The following is a 9,435-nucleotide window of genomic DNA, read 5'->3' on the forward strand; positions in this document are numbered from 1 at the left end:
CAGAGCTCACTCAACTCCAGAGATTCTCACAGTCCTCAAAAGGGTCAATAGGAATATTCTTCTCAAAACTTAAAAATCACACACCCTCTTGTTCAAAGCTTGCCTACGTGCCTGGTATCTACACACCACAAACAATGCACACTGGACTCAGAACTTTATCTCCAACACCCCCCCTCCACCCCTCCTCCACCCCCCTCCACCCCCCTCCACCCCCCTCCACCCCGAACTTTTTTTTTGCGGTACGAGGGCCTCTCACTGCTGTGGCCTCTCCCGTAGCGGAGCACAGGCTCCGGACGCGCAGGCTCAGCAGCCATGGCTCACGGGCCCAGCCGCTCCGCGGCACGTGGGATTTTCCCGGACTGGGGCACGAACCTGCGTCCCCTGCATCGGCAGGCGGACTCTCAACCACTGCGCCACCAGGGAAGCCCCACCCCGAACTTTTGACAGCAAAAGTCCCATACCCAAACCATGAAGAAGCAGGAAGCTCAGACTGCCTTTCTGTCACATCCTGGTAGCTGCAAAGTGAACTTTTTTGTTAGGAAAGCTAGAAGATCACAATGGGGCAACACGTTAACTTCGTCACGCTTACGCAGCAAGAAAAAATGACTGCTGGACTGGTTGAGGTCCCCTCTAACAAAGACGACCGGAGCTAAATATAAGAAAACAACTAGGGCAGCATGAAATACGTGAGCCGAATGTTTGCTACCTCCGAGTCCAACAGAGTCACGCTCTTAAGTATTCATGGCTGTGATGGACTCTGCCTGAGCAAGGCCTTGCGGTGAGATGAGGGTTGAAATAGCAGATTGCGGGGATTCATGCTTGCACTGTCATTTTACCTGAGAATTACTCCGTTTGTTTCTGTTGTCAGGGCTATGAAACATTTCTATTTCTCAGAGATATCTAGGTTGCTACGGGACATTTCATAGTTCAGATAATGGGCACTCGAAGAAGCACACTGAGAGAAAAGATGACTTCATGTCAGACAAGGTTTTGGGAGTGAGCTGAAACCACTGCATGTTTGCATATTAATGAGAGGGAGCAGGTGGACCCTAGCAAATGGAAGCACAGAGGGTGGCTGGTGAGATAGCTTAGGGGTTGTGCAGACCCAAAAGATGTGCTGTTAAGTACAAGCTAATGGGGTGATGCTTTAGATTCTACCAGGTACAAGCGAGCCATAGGAAGCTAAGGGCTAGAAGTACACATTTCCTTTCCTCTTCAAATATAATATTTCAGCTGGCATTATAACCGTAATCAGTGGTGGCTTATTAAATAGAAGTATTGTTAATTTCCGCATAAAGCCGTGTAACAGTAAGAAGTTACTGAGGAATATTTCGATTTTAATGTGGTCCAGTGTCAGAATAGCATCATCAAGTGTACAGGGGTGGGCTTCCCTGGTGGCGCAGTGGTTGAGAGTCCGCCTGCCGATGCAGGGGACACGGGTTCGTGCCCCGGTCCGGGAAGATCCCACCTGCCGCGGAGCGGCTGGGCCCGTGAGCCATGGCCGCTGAGCCTGCACGTCCGGAGCCTGTGCTCCGCAACGGGAGAGGCCACAACAGTGAGAGGCCCGCGTACCGCAAAAAAGAAGAAAAAAAAAAAGAGTACAGGGGTAAAGTCAGCTGTGGAGTCAAGCAGTATGGGTTCAAGTTGGCCTCTCCTAGCCCTGTGACTGTGGGCAAGTTATTCATGTGCCCTTCCTGAGGCTCAGTTTTCTCAGCTGTAAACTGAGGATAATGTAGGTTTCCCCTCATTGTTATAGTATAATGTTCTGTAAGTAATTTAGTGTTGTAAGCAAAAGTGAATAGATGAAAATCTGTGTTAAAAAATAATTTTTGCTCAAATATTTCTAATTTCTGTTTTTTAAGCAGCTGTTTTCTGGCGCATTTGAAATATTCTCTGACTTATACATATCTTGACCTAAGCACATTCTACAAATCTACATGTAATCATACAAAGTGTTTGCCCTGTTCCCACGGGCTGGGTTTTTTCCTCCCTTCTGTTCTATCAAGAAGCCTCAGCTCAGAGCTGGGAGTCCCTACATCCCTATAGGGAGACTCAGTCCCCGGCAAAGAGATGGCCTGTGGCAGGGGACATCCTTCAGCCTTTTCCTGTTGGATTCCTGCAGCACGGGAAGGGTGTGACTCCAAGGGTGTGTGTGGTGTCCAGAGGAGCAGATCAAGCTATAAAGTAGACGTTGGGAATTTTAGTAGCACCATAGGTATTTAACTACTTGCCCATTCTCTGGTATGAAAATGATGTGGATAAATTATAGGGCAGAATTCAAAATACACATAAAGGCTTTAAAGAAATTCGGTGTTTGAGGTGGGAATAAAGTAAAATTCATAATGTAAAATGTAGACGTATTCTACCCTGACATTAAGGTAATGTGAGGAAATTGTAGAGAAAGTCAGTTAGCTCTGTATTCCTAAAATCAGCTGCTGCCACACCCACCATGCAGGACTACTCTTAGCTTTGTTGGGCTTTTCTGAGACTCATCCTAAGGAAGTAAGTGGCTTTGTTTGATTACATTTTCTGATGAAAAAGAGATAAGGTGTTTGCCTTCATTTGTGTTTTTTTGTTTTGTTTTGTTTTTTTTTGCAGTACGCGGGCCTCTCACTGTTGTGGCCTCTCCCGTTGCGGAGCACAGGCTCTGGATGCACAGGCTCAGCGGCCATGGCTCACGGGCCTAGCCGCTCCGCGCCATGTGGGATCTTCCCGGACCAGGGCACAAACCCGCGTCCCCTGCATCGGCAGGCGGACTCTCAACCACCGCGCCACCAGGAAAGCCCCCATTTGTGCTTTTTAAAAGCTAACCTATTCAGCTGAATTGTTATTGGTTACTGTTCTTTATGCTTATTAATCTAGTGGTTATAATATTGTATATTTTGGGGGCTTCCCTGGTGGTGCAGTGGTTAAGAATCCGCTTGCCAATGCAGGGGACACGGGTTCAGGCCCTAGTCTGGGAAGATCCCACATGCCGCGGAGCAACCAAGCCCGTGAGCCACAACTACTGAGCCTGCGCTCCAGAGCCTGTGAGCCACAACTGCTGAACCTGCGTGCCACAACTACTGAAGCTCACATGCCTGGAGCCTGTGCTCCACAAGAGAAACCACTGCAATGAGAAGCCCGTGCACTGCAGTGAAGAGTAGCCCCTGCTCGCTTCAACTAAAGAAAGCCCGCACGCAGCAATGAAGACCCAATGCAGCCAAAAAAAAAAAAAAAAAAAGGAATAAATAAAATAAATAAATTTAAAAAATATATATTAAAAAAATGGCACAACTCTTTAAAAAAATATACTGTATATTTTTTCTCATCCTCTTCCTTCTCCTTTTTTAATAACCAAATAAAGAATTAACATTCTCCTGGCACTTATGGGAAATATAGAATTAGCCATCTAATGCTGTATTAGGCAACTATTGTTGTTTATAATATATTCATGGATTTTAGATAAGTAAATAAGTTAAAGAAGAAAATTTTCCTACTTTTGAAGCTATGCAATTTTAATTCGACTCTATAATCAATTTCTTAAGTTTAAATGTTTTTGAGATGAAGGAAGAAAATAAAAACCGACAAATAAGTAAGCCCCTTTGACTTGACACCTTGGATTGTATTTTAACCACATAAAAGTTTTAGCACGTTGAGCCATTACCTCATTGAGTTATTTTTAAACAACCAGGAATCTTGATTTCTGAATCTGTATTAAAAAAGAAAGAATTGATTTTAATTGCTGGGTATAAATTATCTAAAGCAGGGGTTGGCAAACTATAGCCTATGGGTCAAAATTTGCATGTGGCTTGTTTATGTACAGTTCAAGAATTAAAAATGGCTTTTACCTTTTAAAGTGTTGTAAGAACAACCAAACAAAGGACAATACTCTACAGAGACTACGTGGTCCACAAAGCCTAAAGTATTTATCATTTGGTTTTTTACAGGAAAAGTTTGCTAACCGCTGGTCTAAAGGATTACACAATATATTTTCTTTTAATTCCTTTTAATGTTCTCTCTTCCTATAAATGTCCTCATCCTTTCCGGGACTCACTGCTGTTTGGTTGTCCGAACCGTTCATATGCTCGCTCTTCCTATTAATGTCCTCATCCTTTCTGGGACTCACTGCTGTTTGGTTGTCCGAACCGTTCATGGAGTATGGTTTGAGTTAACAAACACAATGTGTCATTACTCATAAAAAAAAAAAAAGTGCCTTATTCTGCTCCTTTCATGGCTTCTTACGGTAACATTTCGAATCCAATCTCTGACCTTTATGCTTACTGCAATGAACCTACCCTGATCTTGAGTAGAGTCTTGTTCTCTGGCCATAATTAATCCAGAATGTTATTAAGGAATCATTGTCATTAGTGAGTGGTAAAGAAAAGCAGGAACACTAAAGTTTGGAATACTGGTTAGTCCTCAAAATATATACACATACGATGCAAAGAAATTCTTTTTCATAGTGAGGAAGAAGGCCTCAGGAATTAACCAGTTAAGGAAAAAGCCTTTTTGCTTTGAAAAGGGAGGGAAACAAGAGCAATCCGGTGGGTTGGGAAAATGTGTTGCTTTTATCTTCAGTGGAAATGGACATGTGAAAAACACAATCCTCTTCCTGTGGGAAAACAGAAGACCAAGTCTCAATTTCTCTTCCCCCCCATCTCTTTTTTTCCTGTGACCGGTGGTTGTTTACCCCTCAGAGTCCAGAACATGGGCTCCTGTAGACATTCTGGCCCCAGATATCTGACTTTCATTTGTACCATTTCATACAGAATTCTTTCGTTTACTGAAGAAAGGCCAACAGTCCAGTGCAAAGGAAAAGCAGTAACTAAAGAAAATATGATCTAAAGTAAGGTGATTTTGAAACAAATAATGATACTAAAAAAGGCCAGAATAATATTGTAACCTGTTATCAGACCCCCTCAGGTCCATAAAAAGTTTTCTCTTGAGGTCTTCTTAGAATTTTCTTGTTTGTTTTAAAAAAACTGAAAATAAGTTATGTACATATACTCTTAGGTAATAAATTTTATTCAGGAATTGGTTAAGTCCCAGATCATTCCATTTGCAATTCTCCTAACTGCCTAATGATGTTCTCATTTTGTCATTGGTTCTAATGAGGAGACGAAGAAACAAAGGATCAGACTAACAGTTTTTACATAGACAGGCAGAGTTTGGGCAGGTTCTTTAAAAATTCCCTTTGGACTTTGTGGGAATGGTACAACCAACCACGAAGCCATTCCTGGAATATTTACTCTTGTTCAGCTCTGGAGGATTCCTTGTTGTCACATGGACTTGGAGAAATACTTGGTCTTGTTTCCTCGCAAAGGGGCCCCTTCCCATGGTGCCGGCTGCAGCTCTACACTGACCTTTGATGGAAGGCGACACCCACTTCCTGGCTGCCAGCTAACAACTTCCTTAATACTTCTTTTAAGGAAGCAAATTTCAGGGAGTGGATGATCAACCGAACGAAGTCAAGAAGAAAGAGATTGTAACAAAATGAAAAAATAAAGTAATTTTGGTTACTTTAGGAAGAATCCCATAAAGCTACAGATTCTGATCTGTTCCATTGACTACCAGATAAACTTTCAGATATGGATAGTGTTACAGAATGTATGATTAGCAAGATCAACCCCTTACATTCTTTAACACACAGTGCCACATCACAACTGGCAGAGCCCTAGACCTGGAATCAAGAGATCTGGATCTGAGTCACTGAGTAGTTGTTTAAATAATAGTGCGTATGTGAAGATGTGCAAACTTAGTCTGTTCTAAGTTTCAAACTCACCCTTCTTCACCTTCTCTTAAACGTGCACCATATATTCCAGACTCCTTTCCTGGAGGTATTGATGGGAAATTGGAAGTCTGGAAGAGTGGGGGAAAGGGAGAAGCTGCATCACCCATATTTTGTTCCCTAACCACACGTATGAACACACGTGTGTGTGTGCACACAGACACAGCAGACACAGACAGACACACACGCAGAGCTTCTGGCAGCCCCTCCAGCATTACTGGCTTGTGACAGTGTTTAGAATCATGCCTGCAGCATAGAATGTGCTCGATTGTTGTTAGCTATTATTATTATTGGTTTATGCACGAAAATGTTCCAGCATTAGATTAATTTGGAAAGGCTGCAACCTCCCTCTGCCTTTCCTGTGAGGTTTATAATAAAAGTGCTAAAGAGTTCTGCATTAAAAAAAACAGTTCAACTTTAGTTACTCCAGCATTCTGTAAACCTATTTGAACACCAAGATTTTCCCCCTCAAATACACCAAATATTATCTTGTAGAAGTGGGGTTCTGCAGAAGATGTTTTTGAAAATGACAACCCAGTGAGACATCTGTGGAGTTCTGGGACTTAATCCCAGAACTGCCTCTTTACTTTTTATATGACCAGAGTGGGCTTCTAAGCTCTAGTGAACCCCCTCTTGGTTTCTTCACGACACTGTCAGTTCCTGTCAGTTCACAATTTAGGGTGACCCTCGATCACCCATGCCTTTTTATGATCCCCTCCCCATGAATATGACTTGCTTCTAACCAACAGAATATGGCAAAGGTGATGGCTTGTCACTCCCGTGATTATGTTTCCTTATATGAGACCCCGTTTTAGCAGACTGGAGACAGAGAAAGAGACTCTCCCGCTGACCTTGAAGAAGCAGTTGCTATCATGTGAACAGTATTGAGAGAGTCACGTGGCAGAGCACTGTGGGCAGCTTCTAGGACCCAAGGGCCTCAGTGATACAGCAGCCAGAAAGCAAATTCTGCCAACAACCACGTGAGCTTGGAAGAGGATCCTGAGCTCCGGAAAGGAGCATGGCCCATCTGACACCTTCATTGTGAGACCCTAAGCAGCGAACCCAGTTAAACCATACCCAGACTCCTGACCCATGGAAACTGAGATATAATAAATGTATGTCATTTTGAGCTGGTAAATTGTCATTCTGTAATTATAGCAGCAATAGAAAACTAGTCCAGTTGCGTACCAAAACCCATTCCCCCTCCTTTTTCATTATTAACAAAACCTAAATTTCCTTCAGAATGTCAAGCTGCCCAGAAAAATACTTTATTTTCCTGAATCTCTTTGCTGAAAAGGGGACAAAGGGAACATATCTAACCTATGAGTTCTGAGTGGAAGTCTGAAAAGGATTCTTGAAGGCTTGCTTTCCTGATGAAAGGGAAAGATACCCTGGTGCTCTCCTCTTCCCAATTTTCCCCTTTGAATATACACCTATGTAGGGAGCTGTAGCAGCCATATGGGGCCAAGAGACTCATAAAGATGACAGCCTTGACCTTGTTGAACCACTTAATCAACACTAGCTCCTGCCTACTTCCATTTATCTTGTTATGTGGGAAAAATAATCCTATATATTTAAGCTACAGTTTGTTGGGCTTTCTGTTATTGGCAGATGAACACATTCTTTAATGGTTAACATACTATATGATTGTTGTGAAAAGTGAGTAACAAAAACACAGAGAAAGCATTTACTGCAGTGCCTGCCAGGGCTGGCCTTTCTCCCTCACACATGCGTGCACGTGTGTTTGCTCGCTTGCTTCTCTGCTCTTTTACCCTCTTTCAGTGCTCTCTCTTGCCCTTGCCCTATCTCCATTCATTCATTCATTCATTCGTGCAGCAAATATTTACTGAGCACGTGCTAATTCCTGGTGCTGTGCTAGGGCCTGAGGATACAAACATAAATAGGACACACAGGTTTCCATCTTAACATTTCAGTCCTGGCCTCATTAGAATGAGAAGAGTTTAATGATTAATTAGCTGATTACATGTTAGTGTGATTGAGTTCCATTTGCAATCTCAATATATGTCTGAATTAATGATTCTTAACCCAACTTGCCATAAATGCCTTTACTCCCAGATATAGAAATTCCAGGCATTAGCGAGCAAATGATGAGGGTTTTTTGGTGTGGGGTTGGAGGGGGCATGTGAAAGCAGGTGATTGACTGTGGATGAAGAAAGCTATCTCGTTTGTTATAAATAATTTCTGGAGCCTTCCACATGTTTTCTGATAGTGCTTTCTTACCTTCCACCTACCTGGCCACAGGTCATTCTCTGTCCTGTCTGGTAGGTGTACTCCAACTCTGACCCTTTCTACCTCTCTTTTGGCCTCAAAATTCTGAGAAACATACCATCTGATTTCAAGTAGATTTTATTTTCTTTACTGTATAACACCACTGTTGTACTGTGAACATCTGTTCTGGGAACACCATTCTAATGGTCTCTATGTCATTTCTACCTTTGGTAATAATGACTCAAACCAGTAGTGTAACAATAGAATTCATTCTCTTTGTTAAGAAGATATTTCTGTGCCCTTAACTAATTATTCACTACTTATTTCATTTTTATGTACTTTACTGCTCTTTATATGTTGATTTGACCTATCTCAGACTGCAAGCCAATTGAGGGAAAGTCTGATACAGTTCTATCACGTTATATTCTGGAAATCAATGAATGGTGATAATGGTGGTGATGGACTTTCTCTGAAGCTCTTGGGAGCTAGGCCTGTGATCATTTAGGTCTGACTAAAATATGCCTAATTCTTCTTTCAAGTACCAGCTACAGGATGAAGCAGAAGTAGACCCAAAAGGACATAAAATGTGTTGAAGACTATTTGTAGTTTGTGAACTTAAGCTAATTAACATTTGAATGGCCCAACCGTGATCATCCTGAGGACAAATAAGCAAGAGAGACTGAGGCACACCATCTGGCTACCATGAGACCATTTGTTACCATGGTTAGAAGGCTGCACAGGAGTTCTGGTGTTCTATTTGCCTGTTAGTGGAATCACTACCAACAACTCTTTTTCCCCTGAGTTCAGAATCTATTGAGAAAGATACACACCCACAGGAGTCAGGCAATTGGAGAGCAAAAGGTCACCCTTATCACCCAGACTGCTGCTGGGGGGACCTCATGCTTTGTCTGTCAGTGAGGTGGACTTGCTAATAACCTCAGAGTCTCCGTCAGCTCTGGCCAACTGCAGCCCCTGCCTCCTGGGGCTCACCTGAGCTATGCTCACATAGCAGAGCAGGGCAGGCAGGCAGATTTTGAAGGAAGAGCACACTCAGTCCCTTCTCTCAAACTCACCAACAGAACACTCACCTCTCTTCCCAAGGCAGGAGGCTGAACAGGGCCGGGACTAGGGTGAGGCAAGTGAGGCAGTGTAGTCTTTATGTAAAATTTTGATATTTTGTTCATCTTAGATTTTTTGCTTGTATTTTGATTTTTAAAAATATTGTATTAAAATATTATTTTTCTCGATTATTGAGTTTTTGGATGCATCCTTAAATTTCTTAATGGAGGCGAGCACCTCAGTACCCTCATCTGCATCCCAGTCCTGCAAGAAGATAAAAGGGTAAATGGATGGAGACCCTTCCGGATAGAAATGTCAGGAGCAGGGGATATATTCCTACCCTGCTGGATGGATGTTCAGGAGCTTAATCAACCATA

At 42.7% G+C, this 9,435-nt stretch overlaps 1 long non-coding RNA gene across 1 annotated transcript in view; it reads left to right on the plus strand.

The window, feature by feature from the left end:
• The window catches only part of LOC113610280 (uncharacterized), a 336,551-nt gene extending 327,358 nt beyond the window's left edge, over positions 1 to 9,193 (plus strand). The window contains exon 10 of the long non-coding RNA XR_003429020.1: positions 8,539 to 9,193. This is a non-coding gene — a long non-coding RNA (uncharacterized LOC113610280). The remainder of the gene's footprint in view (positions 1 to 8,538) is intronic.
• Positions 9,194 to 9,435: the final 242 nt, after the last annotated feature.

Source organism: Aethalodelphis obliquidens, unplaced genomic scaffold, assembly GCF_003676395.1.
Source record: "Aethalodelphis obliquidens isolate GAN/ISIS:26980383/991018 unplaced genomic scaffold, ASM367639v1 scaffold3, whole genome shotgun sequence".
In the NCBI taxonomy this organism is placed as follows: Eukaryota; Metazoa; Chordata; class Mammalia; order Artiodactyla; family Delphinidae; genus Aethalodelphis; species Aethalodelphis obliquidens.